We start from the raw sequence: 14,750 nt of genomic DNA on the forward strand, positions 1-14,750 counted from the left end.
GCCAGCAGGCCCGAGACACAGTCCCTGCTGCCCACCGTCCCTGCTCCTGGCTGGCACTCGGGAGAGCTGTGCCTAGGGGACATGAGTGACGCACGCACCAGGCTGCATCCTGGGTGGGGGCTCCCAGGCAGCAACACTGCAGCAGAGTGTAGGGCCAGATTCCAAAACATGGTCCTTTGGGTCCGGGCACCTAGTCACTCTGCCCCACCCAGAGGGCAGGTGGGTGGGCACAACGACATCACGAGAAGTCCCTAGGGGCCCCCATGGCCCAGCCTGCCCAGATGCCACCCCCCCCAGCCTCTTTCCACCCCCACTTGCAATGACAAGGCAAAGGGTACCCTGGAACAGGAGCACGTTCAGAAACTCGGGATTATTTTTTATTACGGATTATGGGGTGGGGTGGGGAGCTTAAACCCAAGGGTGCTGGCTCCCGCTGGGCAGATGGTGGTGCTGGCTGACTTCTGCCCTCCCCGGATGGCTGCTTATCATCCTGAGGCCCCCAGCCCTGCCTGGCCTTGAGCAAGCATCATCACAGAGGCTGCTCCCATCATGGCAGGCTTCCTGCGGGACCCCAGAACGACAGTGGGGGGCTGCAGCCCCCAGCCCCCTAGCTTGTCCTTTGGTGCCCTGAGCACCACATGGTCCCGACACAGCAGGCCACCGAGGATCCAGGACACTGTGCCATGGTTACTGTGGCGCCCCCTGGGTACAGACCTGGCCCTTCTGGAGGCATGGGTAGGACAGGGCGAGTGGGAGGCCTGCTTTCAGGACAGGTTCTGCCCAACGGTGTCCCCCAGGGTTCTAGGGCTGAGGGTCCCAGGGGAGGCCGTCTCCTGGGGAGGGAAGTGGGCATGGTCTCCTAACTTCCTTCCAAAGCAGCGGGGGTGGGGAGACTGCACAGCTGTGACCCTTGGGTTGGGGTAGGGAGCCCTGCTGGGTGGCTGTTCAGGTCTCCATGAGGAGCTGAGGCAGTGCCACTTTGATCACTGAAGTCCTCTCTGTGGCGCTGTGCACTCAATGACTCGTCAAGTCAGGGACCAAGCCCCTGGCTTCAGTGATGGGGCAGGGAGAAAAGGGACAGCCTGGCTGGGGTGGCGATGCCAGGGTGGTGGGGCCATGGGGGCCACTCTCCCCACCTTGGTGAGTGTTTCAGACCCAACAGCTGTGTGGCCTCCTGCTGGTCACAGGCCTGTGGCCCAGGTACCCCCACCCCTGGGTTACAGGTAGCTCCCTTCTGCTCTGTGTGACAGCTGTGACTCTGCGAGAAAGCTGAGTACTTGCACCTGTTGCTTACCGAGACGTGAGGGCCAACGGACCTTCACTTCTGTACAGGACAGGGTCCCACTCTGCACTCTGGATGACGCCTTCCTGGCTCCAGTCAGCCTTGAGGTGACCAGACCGCATGGTGCCCAGGACCATGCCTGCCCTGGGAGGTGCACCCACCTTGCAGCCTGCGTGGGAAGAGGCTGTTGGGAGGACCTAGCTGTGTGCTGAGCTGACTGCCACTGCTAGCCAGTCTCGAGAGCAGAGGCCCCATTCTGAAATTAGCTCCACTAACTGGGTCGCCGGGTGAGGACACATTGTTTCTTCTGTGGCCCAGAAGTGGGTGCCCAGTCCTGTGTGCCAGACTCACTGGACGGCCATTGCCAGTGGGCCTGGTGCGGTGGGTGGCGGACAGGCTGCAGACACCTCACGCTTGCTGCAGCCCCTCCATGCCCTGGCTGAACCCCTGCCGGGGAGGCCGGTGCTCTGACCCTTCAGGAGATCATTAGAAGGGTACCCTGAGTAAGTGTGCACACCAGAGCCCCCAGATGCTGCAGAGGATGAGGGTGGCCTCTGCGACACAATCTCCTGCAGAGGGCACCCCAAGAGCTAGACCCTGGCACCTGTGTTCCTGCCTCATTGTGGGGCCCGTGTATCTGTGGATCTCCATGGCTGGGGAGATGGCACAGGGCCAGGCTTGCTCTGTGGTGGCTCTGTAGGGGCACAGCCCCCCTCCTGCCCAGCCATCCTCCACAGAAACCAGGGCCCTTGCTACATGGTGGTGCCTCTGAGGCACCCAGCACTGGGCTGGTGTGCCCCCCAAGGCCACAGCCGCCTCAAGGAGACACAGCTGGTGGGGAGGGAGGAGTGTCCCTCCCCTCCTCACAGAGTGCCCAGCAACAACTGCAGCCCAGGTTTGCCAATCATGCCCAAGGGGATGCACCAGCTCTGTCCCCCTCCGCAAATAAACCAGCTGTGAGGACTGGAAAAATACCAAAGAAAACTTATATTTCACCAAGTTAAACAGGCTGATAAAAAATCAGTTCTCTTGTGTAATCTCTGGAAGTTTGAAAGTAATTTTCAAAAATAATTCAAGTCTTAGACTTACGTGTGCAAAAAATACAACAAACAACTTCAGGGTGATGAGGAGTGTAGGCTCCCGCTGCATCTCTCGTGAGAAAGACACGTACCCTAGTGACAACTGAGTGGCCATCCCAGGTCTCTGAAAGCGGCCCCTTGATGCCCCCCAGCTGCCCAAACTGCACCCACCCAGGGCCCCGGCAGAGCACAGCTGAACTGCCAATAAGAATGTACAAAGCCCGCATCCCACCTCCGGACGTGGTGCCACAGAGGGATGGGGGTGGTAGGTGGTGTCCCTGCACCAAAGGACAGGCCCACTGACATTGTGCCTTCAGACAAAACCTGCTTGTGCGCACCTGCTGGTGCCTGGTGCCAACACGGCGCCTCACCCCACCCCACCGGCCACTCTGCTCTCTGGAGACCAGGAAACAATCAGCAGCCAACATCGTGAAGGGGAAGTAACAGACAAAAAAAACCTGCAGGGCACAGAGCCCAGACAACATGTTCACCAAAACCCCTCTTCTCCACAAGCATCAATGGCAACTGTTACAAGTATTCCAAGGTTGACACAAAGGCATTTAGCTTTTGGTGGGGTCCAAATGCAGTGTCTGGAAGGCCTGTGGGAGAAGGGACAGAGACGGCCAGGTGTGGCCAAGACGGTAGGGAGCCTGAAACTCCAGGGCATGTTCTGCAGCACCCTGAAACCGGCCCCTCTGGAGAAAGCCACTCACCTTGAGACGGTGAAGGTCCAGTGACTTGGCCCAAGTACACCTGGAAGGCAGGGTGGCCTTTGAGACTCTGCTCAGTGCTGCGGCCCCACCCTGCCCTGCACAGTGCTGATACCCTCCACAACCAATGGCCAGCAGTGCTCCCGGAACCTCAACCACGTGTGGCTGGGCCATCTAGGGCATGGTGGGCACTCACTGGCTGAGCTTCTCCACCACGACGTGGGTCAGGAGGACGCCAATGGTCTGGAGGTCGACGCTCTGGAAGCCCATGAGCAGGCACAGCAGCTCTCCCATGTAATCAGGGCCCAGGATCTGCCACCTGTGGGTATGGCCAGCTCAACACATGCTGGCCTGGGCTCCTCCACTAACAGAACAGCATGGCTCAAGGGTGCCCAGGACCGCCATGGACACCAACTGGCCAGAGCCTTTACATTCTCACCAGCCACCCCCAGACACACTCACACTTATAGCCCACACATACCAGCACTCATACCAACACATACATGCCCATGCACTAGCATGTGTACACACACACACACAAACCACACTCTTACACGCACACAAGGGCCTACACCAACACACACACCCTCTACAATGGCGTAGGCCGCAGGCTCACTCACAGCCGTAGCAGCGTGTATTTCTGGTAGCTCAGGTCCCACCTTGTAGACGGCAGAGGTCTTGTACACGCCTTCCAGAATCACCTTCAGTGCCCAGAGGTTTTTCTACAAGACCCAGCAGGAGGAAATGTAGTTGAGCCTGACCATGCCACCCACCTGGCCACCCCCTCATGCCCAGCACTGGGGCCTGTGCTTACCTTACCCTGAAGGCAAGGATGATGTCCAGCAGTGAGTTTGGCCAAGGGAATTCGGTGACCAGCTTCTGGTGTGCAGCCTGGGTGCACAGCAGGAGGCAGGCCTCGAGGCCCAGCTTGGGCAGATGGGCAGGTGGTGAGACATGGGGGCCATCACCCTCCCTGTGCACAAGCCCAGAGCAGCATCTGTGGGGAAAGGGGACATAAGGGAGTGAGGCCTGACCCAACTTTGTCAGAGCAAGCAGGGACTGAGCCAGAGAAAAACGAGCAAGCTGAGCCGGTAAAGGAGACAGGAGCGGAGGGAACTGCTTGGGGAGATGAACTCGACCCGGCAGCTCACATGGAGACAGCTGGCCCTGCCTGCCTCAGCTCCACTGACTCACTGGGCTGAGGAAGAGGTCAGCAGGCAGGGTGGCATGCCCGTGCTGCCTCAGCTCCTGCAGGATGGCATCGGAGGCGCGCAGCACCTTCTGCAAGGAGTGTGCCATCAGCCCCAAGAGTAGGGGGCGCGGCCAGGAGGGGTGGGCTGGGTGCTGGGTGGTCATAGATACCATCTGAGGTGGGCAGCCATGCAGATGGTCAGCTGCTGTGGCTTGCAGGGACCAGGACCCCAAGGGAGGTGGGCTGACCAGTGTCTTGGAAGAGGGCTGGCAGTGCCATGGTCAGGCTGGGTGTGAGGGAGGGGACCGTGCAGATAGGGCCATTTCCCGAATAAAACCCTGAGCTGCCTGGTGGTTTGGCTGAAAGTCGACCACGAGAGGGCTGGGAAGCCCTGAGGGGCAGCCTGAGGGGTTATAAAAGCAGGCAAAGGGCACCCCTGGGCCCTAATGGGCTCTCCCTGAGTGAGACGAGCGCAGGGCTGCTGGACAGTTCAGGAAGGCGGCACCGATGCCATGCCTGCTGGGAGCCCAGAGGCAGAAGGAAAGCTGTGAGGGGCAGGTGGGCTGGGAGCAGAGTGGGGCGGACCCCATGCGTGCAGGCGCACTTGTGGTTACCTTCTGGAATGAGGATAATGATGCCTGCAGCGTCAGTGACTCCAGGATGGGGCTGTTGCCCCAGAGGGAGAGGAGGGTGCTCCAGCAACCGGCCTGTGACATGGCAGCTCAGCATATGGCCCTGCCTGCCCACCCACACACTCATATTCCTTACACAGGGCCTGCACCTCCTCCCCACTCGGCAGTCACATTCTGGTATGAGGCCTCGTTCCCAAACAGCATTCGCAGGGCCTGCTTCATGAGGACCCAGGGCTTCACTGGCGCACCTGGGGATGGATGGGCTCTGATACAGGAGGGGCCACACCCACAAACCCCACAGGTACACAGAGCCATGACTCCATCAGCTGAGCACCTGCATGGTCCCTCATCTGACCCCCAGCTAGCCAGAGCCCAGGCTGGGCACCCTGTCCATGCAGGTAGTGGTAGAGCCCTGAATGTGGGCTGGTGGGAAGCGGGAGGACAGACATAGCCTGCCCTCTGGGGTGAGCCCAGCACCCCAGCTCCTCACCCACGCCGACCGTCCAGTGGCCAGTGTCCTGGACATCATTGCCCACAGGGACACTGCCCGTCCAGAGCACCTTCAGGTAGCTTTCGAAGTGTGCAGGTGTGAGCCAGCAGGCAGTGCAGCAGGTCAGCATGTTGACAGGAGACAGCAGCAAGTAGGCTGCGCCCGCGAAGTCCCCACACTTGCACAGGTAGAAGGGGACCCTGTCCTGGAGGTCGTCCAGCCTACAGGGTAGCTCCCACCGTGGGCACCTGCGCTGATAGGCCGCTGTCTGCTAAAATGAAACAGATGCATGGTATGCCACCACCCATCAGACATCAGACATCACCATGCAGGAGAAGAAGCGTTCTTACCCGAGGGTGTCTTCACATTTCACTGCCTTCAAGTAGTGCACAAGCTCTCTGTAAGCATGAAGCAGGGGAAAGAAACCCATCACTGCAGCAATCAGGTAGGGAGGGGAGAGGGAAGGATTGCCTCTAGCCCTGGCACCTTGCAGCACCCACCCTGACCCTTGCCCACTTGGCAGAAGCCTGGAGTCAGGGATAGCCCAAAAGCCAGTGCAGAGCACCCCAGAGGCCTTGACGTCCAGTCAGCAGAGACCTGGGGTCTCCATGCTTAGGGCAGGCTTAGACTCTGGGAGGAAGGCCCCTTAGCAATAGGGACTAAGACAACATGCCAACAGGCCTAGCTGTAGCAGGGTAGGTCACACTGTACCTGCACCGTACCCAACCGTGGGGACTGATCACAGATGAGCCTACACCCAGGTTTGGGGCCAGGAGGCTCTGGGCCCCGTGGCAGCTAGATGGCAGGAGGGGTAGACAGAGACTACCCGACAGCCCACCTGGGGTCACTCACTGGCCCAGGCCCTCCAGCTGCTCAACTTTGGCTCTGACAATGGCAAACACTTCCCAGAGAAACTCCCTCTTCCCGCTCCTCTGGGGCCAGTGATGTTCTGGCCTCTCAGCATGGCGGTCAGCAGCCGGTGGTCCTAAGGTGCCACGTTCAGGCTGAGGGCATACAGGCTGTGGTCACAGAGCCGTCTCTCACTTGTTGGGGCTATTAGTACCCTCACTGGTCCAGGAAGGCTGGGCACAGAGTGGTGACTGGACGTTCTCTGTCGACCAGCTGTCAGCACCAGCACCCCCTGCCCACCTGTGCCCCCGAGAGGTAGGACGATGGCTTGGCCTTCCTGACACTGGGCTCCCAGTGTCTTCAAGGAATGATGTGGGTGAGTGGACACCATGAAGCTGTTCCCCTGGCTGAGGGGGTGGAACTGCAGCCCCTCTTCCAGGATCTGACCAGTTCAGGCCCTGGCGCCCAGCTTGGGGCAGGGGCGCAGGGTCCCCAACTCTCTGAGCAACATGGTGTGCAGGGCGTATGCAGCAGTACTCACCAATTTGTGAAGCTGAAGCAGTATGGGGACAGTGGCGCAGCCTGGAAGAAGCAGATGAACTTCTGGCACAGCGCCTGAGGCAGGTTGCCGAGCACCAGCGTCCTCTGCAACAGCTGCGTCATCTTGGGGGGACAGTGGCCATCAGAGATGTCTGAAGGGCAAGGGGTGGTATGAGGCAGGACTTCCATTCCACAGGGCCGCCCGGCTCACCTGAGACAATGAGGGTGGGATCAGAGCCTGGAATAAGGACCTCTGCTAAGAGACGCCAGGACACTCCCTGGTTGTGCTCTGCACCTATGTGTATGGGGGGTGGGGGGCTGGGATGCAGAGGTCATGACAATGGGGCCTTTACTGGACTGGGAGAGGACAGCACGCCAGTGGGAGGACCCTCAGTGACCAACCTGGCACCTAGCAGGGGAAGCCTGGGCGTTGGGGGTGCAGCTCTGCAATCATGGCATACATGGGCACATGCATTCTTTAAAAGTGCACATGCACACGGCAGGTGGTGACATGGCCTCCAGGAGCCCTCAAGGACTGATGTGCATCCTGGATGAGGTCAGCCTGTTAGGAACCAAGCGCTTGTCCACCCAGGTCCTAGACATGGCCTCCAGGACCCCTCCTGTGCCCCCTACCCCAACTCCCACACAACCCCCCTTTGCCTTCATTGGGTCCGGGACTGCCTGCTTCTCTCTGAACACATGCCCCTTGCCCTGTGGCTCCCAGTGCCATCAGGGACAGCCTCACACACCTGGCCATGAGCCGGGGCACTGCCAGCTTCAGAGACTCAGTGGTACCCATGTTCTCCCAATAATTGCAAGAGGACACATGCAGGTCACCCTTGTGGGTGGCTTAGGACTTTCTAACCTCTCAGACCTGATGATTGTGCCTCAGGGCCTGCAGACCCGACAATCAGGCCTCAGGGCCTCCAGACCCGATGATCAGGCCTCCGGGGCCTAGACCTGGCGAGAGCCTCAGGCTTACAGTGCGGGGTCCTTATGCAGTGCGATCTCCCTCACTGCCCCCAGCAACATGATGGCCGATGTCTCTGGAGTCTCTTTCTCTGCCTGGCTTATAAATGAAGACACCAAATTGAAAATCTCTGAATACCTAGAGGAAAAAAACAAAAAAACAGGACGCTGGACCCCTCTGCATTATCAGGTTCGTTGATGGGCACCGATGGCAAAAGGTCAGAGCCATTTCTGGTGGGAACACAACCATGGATTCCACAAAGGCTGGAGGGGGTCACGTGCTGGGGACAGCAGTGAGGCGCTCAGGGCCCACCTCTGCATGAGTGGCCCCAGGCAATGGGCACGTGGCACATGGGCCACACAGGCCCCAACGCTGGTTTGGGGGCGACCAAGGACTCAAGCTTCCCCAACACGTGTGGGAGGTTGAGCGGCTAGGAGAGTCTACTGGGAAGGTTCTGGAAACCACCAAGCCCCATGCAAGCAGACCCTTGCTCACGGAGCCTGTCCAAGGCTGGTCCGTCGAAACTGCCTCCTGTCATATCCACCTGAAGGATCACAGCCCCACCACAGCAAGAAGCCAGCCTGGGGGCCCAAAGCTGGACACCAATGGGGCATCTCAGTGGGCATGTGGTGTTCATGTACAACCTTCTCTATGTGTTTGACTGCTTTTTAATAAAATGCTAAAACAAATAAAACACGAAAAAAACAAAAAAAAAACCCGTCTAACAATCGAGCCTGACAAAGCCCTGCAGAGCCCCTTCCGCAGCCTGGACTATCTCAAGCCTGGAAGGTCTCTGACCAGGGCCATGGACCTCATGCCCTCCATGACCTTGAGGGACATGTGAATGGATGGCAGTAGCCCTCTGAAGCCGCAGTGGAACCCCTTTTTTTTTTTAAATAATTTTTATTGTGCTTTAAGTGAAAGATTACAAATCATCAGTCTCTCACACAAAAACCCACATATACCTTGCTACACACTCCCAATTACTCTCCCCCTAATAAGACAGCCCGCTCTCTCCTTCCACTCTCTCTTTTTGTGGCCATTTCGCCAGCTTCTAACCCCCTCCACCCTCTTATCTCCCCTCCAGGCAGGAGATGCCAACAGTCTCAAGTGTCCACCTGATCCAAGAAGCTCACTCCTCACCAGCATCCCTCTCCAACCCATTGTCCAGTCCAATCCATGTCTGAAGCGTTGGCTTCGGGAATGGTTCCTGTCCTGGGGCAACAGAACATTTGGGGGCCATGACCACTGGGGTCTTTCTAGTCTCAGCCAGACCATTAAGTCTGGTCCTATAAGAATTTGGGGTCTGCATCCCACTGCTCTCCTGCTTCCTCAGGGGTTCTCTGTTGTGTTCCCTGTCACGGCAGTCATCGGTTGTAGCTGGGCACCATCTAGTTCTTCTGGTCTCAGGATGATGTAGTCTCTGGTTCATGTGGCTCTTTCTGTCTCTTGGGCTCGTAATCGCCTTGTGTCCTTAGTGTTCTTCATTCTCCTTTGATCCAGGTGGGTTGGGACCAACTGATGCATCTTAGATGGCTGCTTGCTAGCGTTTAAGACCCCAGATGTGCAGTGGGAACCCTTTTGGAGCTAACCTGGAAAGGTGCCCCAGTGTTGCCCAGCCCCCTTGCCCCGACATTCACCAGTACATGGGCTCCTTGTTTTGATGCCGACACTGGCAGGGATAACACTGTCCCAAGCTGGGCCTTGACTGGAATGCACAGCAGGCCTGTGAGCTTGGCAGCATCGCCCCACTGAGGTAGTGGGTGTAGGCCGCAGCAAACTCCTGCATAAACAGCAGCAGACGCTCTCCTGCGGGGGCGGGGGAGACAGGGAAGCTGTGGCACCTTCTAAGCTTGGCTCTCGAGACCTGGGCTCCTGCGGGACTCACTTCCATGCCGCAGGTCTACGACGAGGATGCCGGCCAGGGTGCGGTTCTGCTCATCCTTCCAGTGCTTGCTCTTGTGGGCGCTGCAGTGGCAGGACAGGGCGCTTGTCCAGGACAGGCACTGGCGGTGCAGACTGGATGCACAGGCCTCTCACGCTGCGGGGTACCAGCGCCTCAGAGTCCAGTCACCACCCCCAAAGGTGGGGCGTGACCATGGTGTTAGGATAGACCCAGACATACCAAAGCACAAAAACATGCGGAGACCCGGTGCAGACCCAGGTGACCAGCGGCCCCTACAGCTCCCCTCGCTGGCTCTGAGGCCCCCGCAGCTTCCCTCACAGGCCTTGAGGTCTCCACAGCTCCCCCTGCTGGCCCTGAGGCTCCCACAGCTCCCCCAACAAGCCCTGAGGCCCCCACAGCTCCCCTCACAGGCCCCGAGGTCCCTGAAGCTCCTCTGCAGGCCCTGAGGCCCCCATAGCTCTCCTGTTGGTCCTCAGGCCCCTACAGCTCCCCCCGCAGGCCCTGAAGCCCTCACAGGCCCTGCGGGGCACCTTACCTCAGATGCCAGCTTATCACAAACATAGCAGTAGCACTGACCATATGTCTCAGAATTCTGGCCGACAGAAAGTGATGTCTCATTCTCGGCACGTCTGAAAGAGATGAGAGCAGAATCGGTGAAGCCGTGTACGAGCGTCATGGTCCCCATGGGTAATTTTTACAATTTTTCCCCAAGGAAGGAGTTTCAATAGGAAATCTCAATTCAACAAACACCATTGTTAAGATTCCTCTTTTACAGCAACTCGCAGGACTAATGCTGACGGCCCCTTTATTTCAAAAAGCATTAAATCCAGTGAAGACATCTGGAATTTTCTGCAACAGTATTAACGTTCAGAGTAAAGGGAGTATTTTTAACTTAAAAATGTCTGAAATAAGGAAGCCCACAACAGACACCACATGGTGAGTCACAGAGCAAAGATGGTCTGGAGGGCAGCTGCATGCTGAAGGGGCAACTCAGTAGACCCATCCCTGGGCCCTAGTGTGGCGGGGGCTGGTGTTCTATAATCTAGCAGGTTCCCCTTGAGAACCTCACATGCCGCCACCAAGCTGCCTTGAGAACGAAACCCCTGCACATGCCCCTATGCCTCTCCACCCTCCCCATCCAGGACCGCGTCTCTTCCGACAGTGGGGACGCATGTACTTGAATGGGTGTGTGGGGCAGTCATATTGCGTGTGGGGCACCACGTCGCCTCTCCTGTAGAGTCACCACCAGCTCCAACTCCTCGTCCACAGCCTCTTCAGGTCCCCTCTCCTCCAGGCCCAGGTTAGCTGCTGGAAGAGGAGTACTGCCACACGGCACCTCACCGTCCTGCCTAGGCCCTACATACCGTCACTCCTGCCGCACACCAACCTAAAGACCCACATTCTCAGATGACTCCCCCAAAGCTGTGAGAGCCAGACCACGTGCACGCCCCTCAAGGAAGCCCTCCCAAGTGGCTCAGTGCCCCCACCCCTGGCCCTCTGTGTCCCCAGCACCCTCCTAAGTCTGTGACACGTGACTCTGCGTTCTGAATGTGCTCACTGGCTGCTTCCATGGCTTTCCTGAGGGGTCCTCACCTGCCTTCCTAGCAGCCCCACCCTGCCTCCAACTCAGCAAGGAGCACGGCCCAGCCGAAGCAACCGTGCAGATGCAGAGCCATGTTTTAGGACCGGGATTCTGGGGTCACCGATGATTCACGTCCAGGATGAAAGGCACCGCGGTGCAGTGAATTACTTAATATGGCCCTTCTAACCATAGTCTTTGTGACTCGCACACAATGATTGGGTGGAACCATGCAAATAAGGTGTATGGAACCTGTGATAGTTAAGATGTGTCAGCTTGGCTGGGCCATGATTTTCAGTGGCTTGGCGATTATATAAAGATATACTTTAGGGGTTATGTAATAATGTAGTCATTCTCCATTTTGTGATATATTATAAATCCCGGCTTCTATGTCTATGATTTTGGTCCCACTGGGGAGTGAGCTATCCGTTATGTTAATGAGACAGGATCAGGGTGAAATGTATCTTGAGTTACCTCCTTACTAAAGGTGTGACTCAAGTCATGACCCTTACCCCAGTCACCACCCTTATTCAAGTCACACTTTTTCTTACAAGTGATAAAATGAGAGAGAAGCCAGCAGAGAGCAGGGGACCCACTACCACCGAGAATGAAGAGCTAGGAGTGGAGTGTGTCCTTCGGACCCGGGATCCCTGTGCTGAGACAGAGAGGGCTATAACACCAGAGATGGAGAGATGCAGCAGCTGAAAAATGGTAGCTGCAGAACGAGGAGGCACTGCAGTGGCTTCCTGGCCCATGGAGCGAGAACGCTGAGCACCTTTCAGCAGGAGGCCTATTGGTGGAGTGGGGTGCCTCCTGGCACTTGGCTGAGCTAGGCTTCCTGAACTATGGAGTGAGGGAGTGAAGTGTCTTCCGGCTGAGCCTTACTGGTAGCGCAGTGTGCCTATGGGCACTTGTTGATGGAACTAAAGAGCTTTGTAACACTTGCCCAAGCAGGGCAGAGGCTGGGCTGGCCCAAGAGGTCTGAGGGGCTGAGGAGTGAGAGGACTGTCTACAGGCACAGCTGAATCGTTTCTCATCTTGAATTGTATTATGTTACTTCCCTAATAAACCCAATAATCATGAGTATTGCCTGTGACTTGTGTGTGGCTCTCGAAACGAATTATCGAACCCAGCAGAGATATAGAGAACAACGTGGGAAGGGCATCCAGTATCAAAATTAGTAAAAAGGTTGGAGAGGAGGTATATCTGACATTCACCTCATGGCAATCAGCCTTAGGGTGTCGATCCTGAAGGTGAAATTAGAGGAGGCCAGACGCCGCCCCCACACTGTTCTTACAGGCACAGAAAGCACAGTCCAGTCCCCTAGGAGATGCTGTCCTGACGGTCAACCGTTAAAAGCCCAGGTGGCCATTTCCAGGAAGGACAGAGAACCGTACCATGTACCGGAGAGCTCAATCATGAAAACCGAGTTCTTGAAGGTAGTCTCATTGTTGCCGATCCGTATCACAGACTCCTCCAGGACAGTGTCTCTGTCAGGGTGCATGGTGCCTACAGCCAGAGCAGTCCTGTGTCAGTGCCCTTGATGCCCACAGCTAGGGTGGTCAGTGCCTGTGGTGCCCACAATGAGATCACCCCTCTCCTTGCTATTCCTCCAGTGGAGCCCAGCTCCATCACCAGTTCCGAAGGGAAGTCTCACAGTTCTCCAAACTAGGCCACACTCCCTGAGCCTATGCCCCCAGAGCAGGTGCCTCTCAGTTTTACTACTGTGTAAGAAAAAATAGCAAATGTTTACACTGGAGCGCCCCTGGGTGGTGTGAATGGTTAAGCTCGACTACTAGCAGAAAGGCTGGACGTTCAAGTCTGCCCAGAGGTGCCTTGGACGGAAGGCTTGGCGACATATTTCCAAACAATCAGCCATTGAAAATCCTATAGACACAGTCTACTCTAACACATGTGGGGTCACCATGAATCGGGTCAGCTCCATGGCAACTAGCACTAACAACCCTCACACAGGCTCATCTTACAGGTGGGGAAACTGAAGCAGAGAGGATAAAGGGTTTGCCCAAGGGGACAGACAGCAAGGACACTGTGGGCTCGGGGGGCCTGGTCCATCTTCCTTCCCGCGCCGGCATGTGAAGGAACCCTTAAGTCAGTCAGGGGTGTGAGCCCAGACCACCAAGAGCGAACCCCGACCCGGGCACTGGTGGAACCGCCCGCCTGCCGGGCCGAACTCATCGCTGGCCCCTGCCCTGGTCCCCGAACCCAGGGTCCCCCTCGTGGCCCTGCCCCGGCCCCCGAACCCTCCGGGTCCCTCTTGCGGCCCCCCACCAGGCCCCGAAACCCCTCGCTGCCCCCGAACTTCCCAGGTCTCCCTCGCAGCCTCCCGCCCGGAACCCCGACCCGCTCACGGGCTCCGCCCCGGCCCCACCTCAGCGAACCCCCCCGGCCCGCTCGGTCCCCGCACGTCCGTAGCTACCCCTGCGCCTCACTCTAGAAGTCGCGCCTACAAACTTTTCAATCGCTTCCCGCGCCTTACAGCTACTTCCGCCTTGGGCGATCACTTCCGGGTCGGAGGTGGGGCGGGGCGCGGAGCGGCTGCCGGCGCGAAGGGGCGGGGGCTTCCGTGCGTCCTTAGCGCGCTGCAGCCATTTTGGAGCCGGACAGCGTGGACACGGCGGTGGGGTTGAAGTCGGGCATGGGACGCAAAGCTGACCCCACTAGAGGTCAAGAATCGTCTGCATTTCACGGGACTAAATTCCACGGACAGTAGTCTTTTGCGTGGCTCCAAGCATCTTACAATTTCAGATAACCCGGAAGGATGTGTTAGGCGGCATATTCATAGGTGGAGGGATTTGGACTTCCACATAGCTTTTTTGCGGGCATAATTTAATCTGTAAGGGTGGGTATATTAAAAATAACATCAATACCAGCATTGTAAAGTGCTTCGTCAGGACCTTAAATGGCATCTGTTCACTGAAACCAAGGGTAATGTGGCTTTGGTTGGGGTCGTCCTGTTGCCCCAAAACTCTAGCCCAGGCTCCGAGGTGGAGATAGAGTTGGTGTTTTTACACTTGAGGTGGGCCCTCAACAAGCCTTGGAGCATTGCGCTGGGTGGGGGTCCTCTCAGCCTCAAACGCTGTCTGCTCATGCCTGGGGAGACCACACCGAAGACCCCAGTGGTGCTGGTGGATAGGCACGTGGAGGGCCTTTTGGCTGTCCTGGCCACACTGAAGGCCAACGGCACTAATGTCCACTGCAGCAGTATCCACAGTAGCCAAGAGGTGGAAAAAATGCAAGTGTCCACCAACAGGTGACAATACGATTTGGTGCATCCACACAATGGGGTATTACTCTGCCATAAACAGGAATGAAGTTCTGATACATGTCACTATGTGGATGAACCTTGAGAACATGATGCTGAGTGAAATAAGCCAGACCCCAGAAGGACACATATTGTATGATCCCACTTACATGAAATACCTAGGATAGGCAGATGTATAGAGACAGATTAGAGGTTACCTTGGTCTAGGGGCAGGAATGGGGAGTTAGAGTTTCTGTAT

The 14,750-nt window shown here is 57.2% G+C and overlaps 2 long non-coding RNA genes across 5 annotated transcripts; both read right to left on the bottom strand.

The window, feature by feature from the left end:
- Window positions 1-1,544: 1,544 nt before the first annotated feature.
- Window positions 1,545-5,745, bottom strand: LOC111752715 (uncharacterized). 2 transcript variants are annotated; one of them, XR_002787613.2, is made up of 4 exons: window positions 3,886-5,745; window positions 3,268-3,793; window positions 3,075-3,114; window positions 1,545-2,960 (listed from the first exon to the last, which is right to left on the bottom strand). It is a non-coding gene; the product is annotated as an uncharacterized LOC111752715 (long non-coding RNA). The 2 variants fall into 2 exon arrangements; XR_002787612.2 differs by having other exon boundaries at window positions 1,545-3,390; window positions 3,731-3,793.
- Window positions 5,746-7,520: 1,775 nt separating this feature from the next.
- On the bottom strand, window positions 7,521-13,748 carry LOC135232946 (uncharacterized). Of its 3 annotated transcripts, none has more exons than XR_010323585.1 (3): window positions 13,680-13,748; window positions 12,447-12,738; window positions 7,521-10,279 (listed from the first exon to the last, which is right to left on the bottom strand). It is a non-coding gene; the product is annotated as an uncharacterized LOC135232946 (long non-coding RNA). The 3 variants fall into 3 exon arrangements; XR_010323584.1 differs by having other exon boundaries at window positions 13,619-13,727; XR_010323586.1 differs by lacking the exon at window positions 13,680-13,748 and having other exon boundaries at window positions 7,521-9,785; window positions 10,186-10,279; window positions 12,447-13,494.
- Between the last annotated feature and the right edge of the window lie 1,002 nt (window positions 13,749-14,750).

This window comes from Loxodonta africana, chromosome 12, assembly GCF_030014295.1.
Source record: "Loxodonta africana isolate mLoxAfr1 chromosome 12, mLoxAfr1.hap2, whole genome shotgun sequence".
NCBI classification, from domain to species: domain Eukaryota; kingdom Metazoa; phylum Chordata; class Mammalia; order Proboscidea; family Elephantidae; genus Loxodonta; species Loxodonta africana.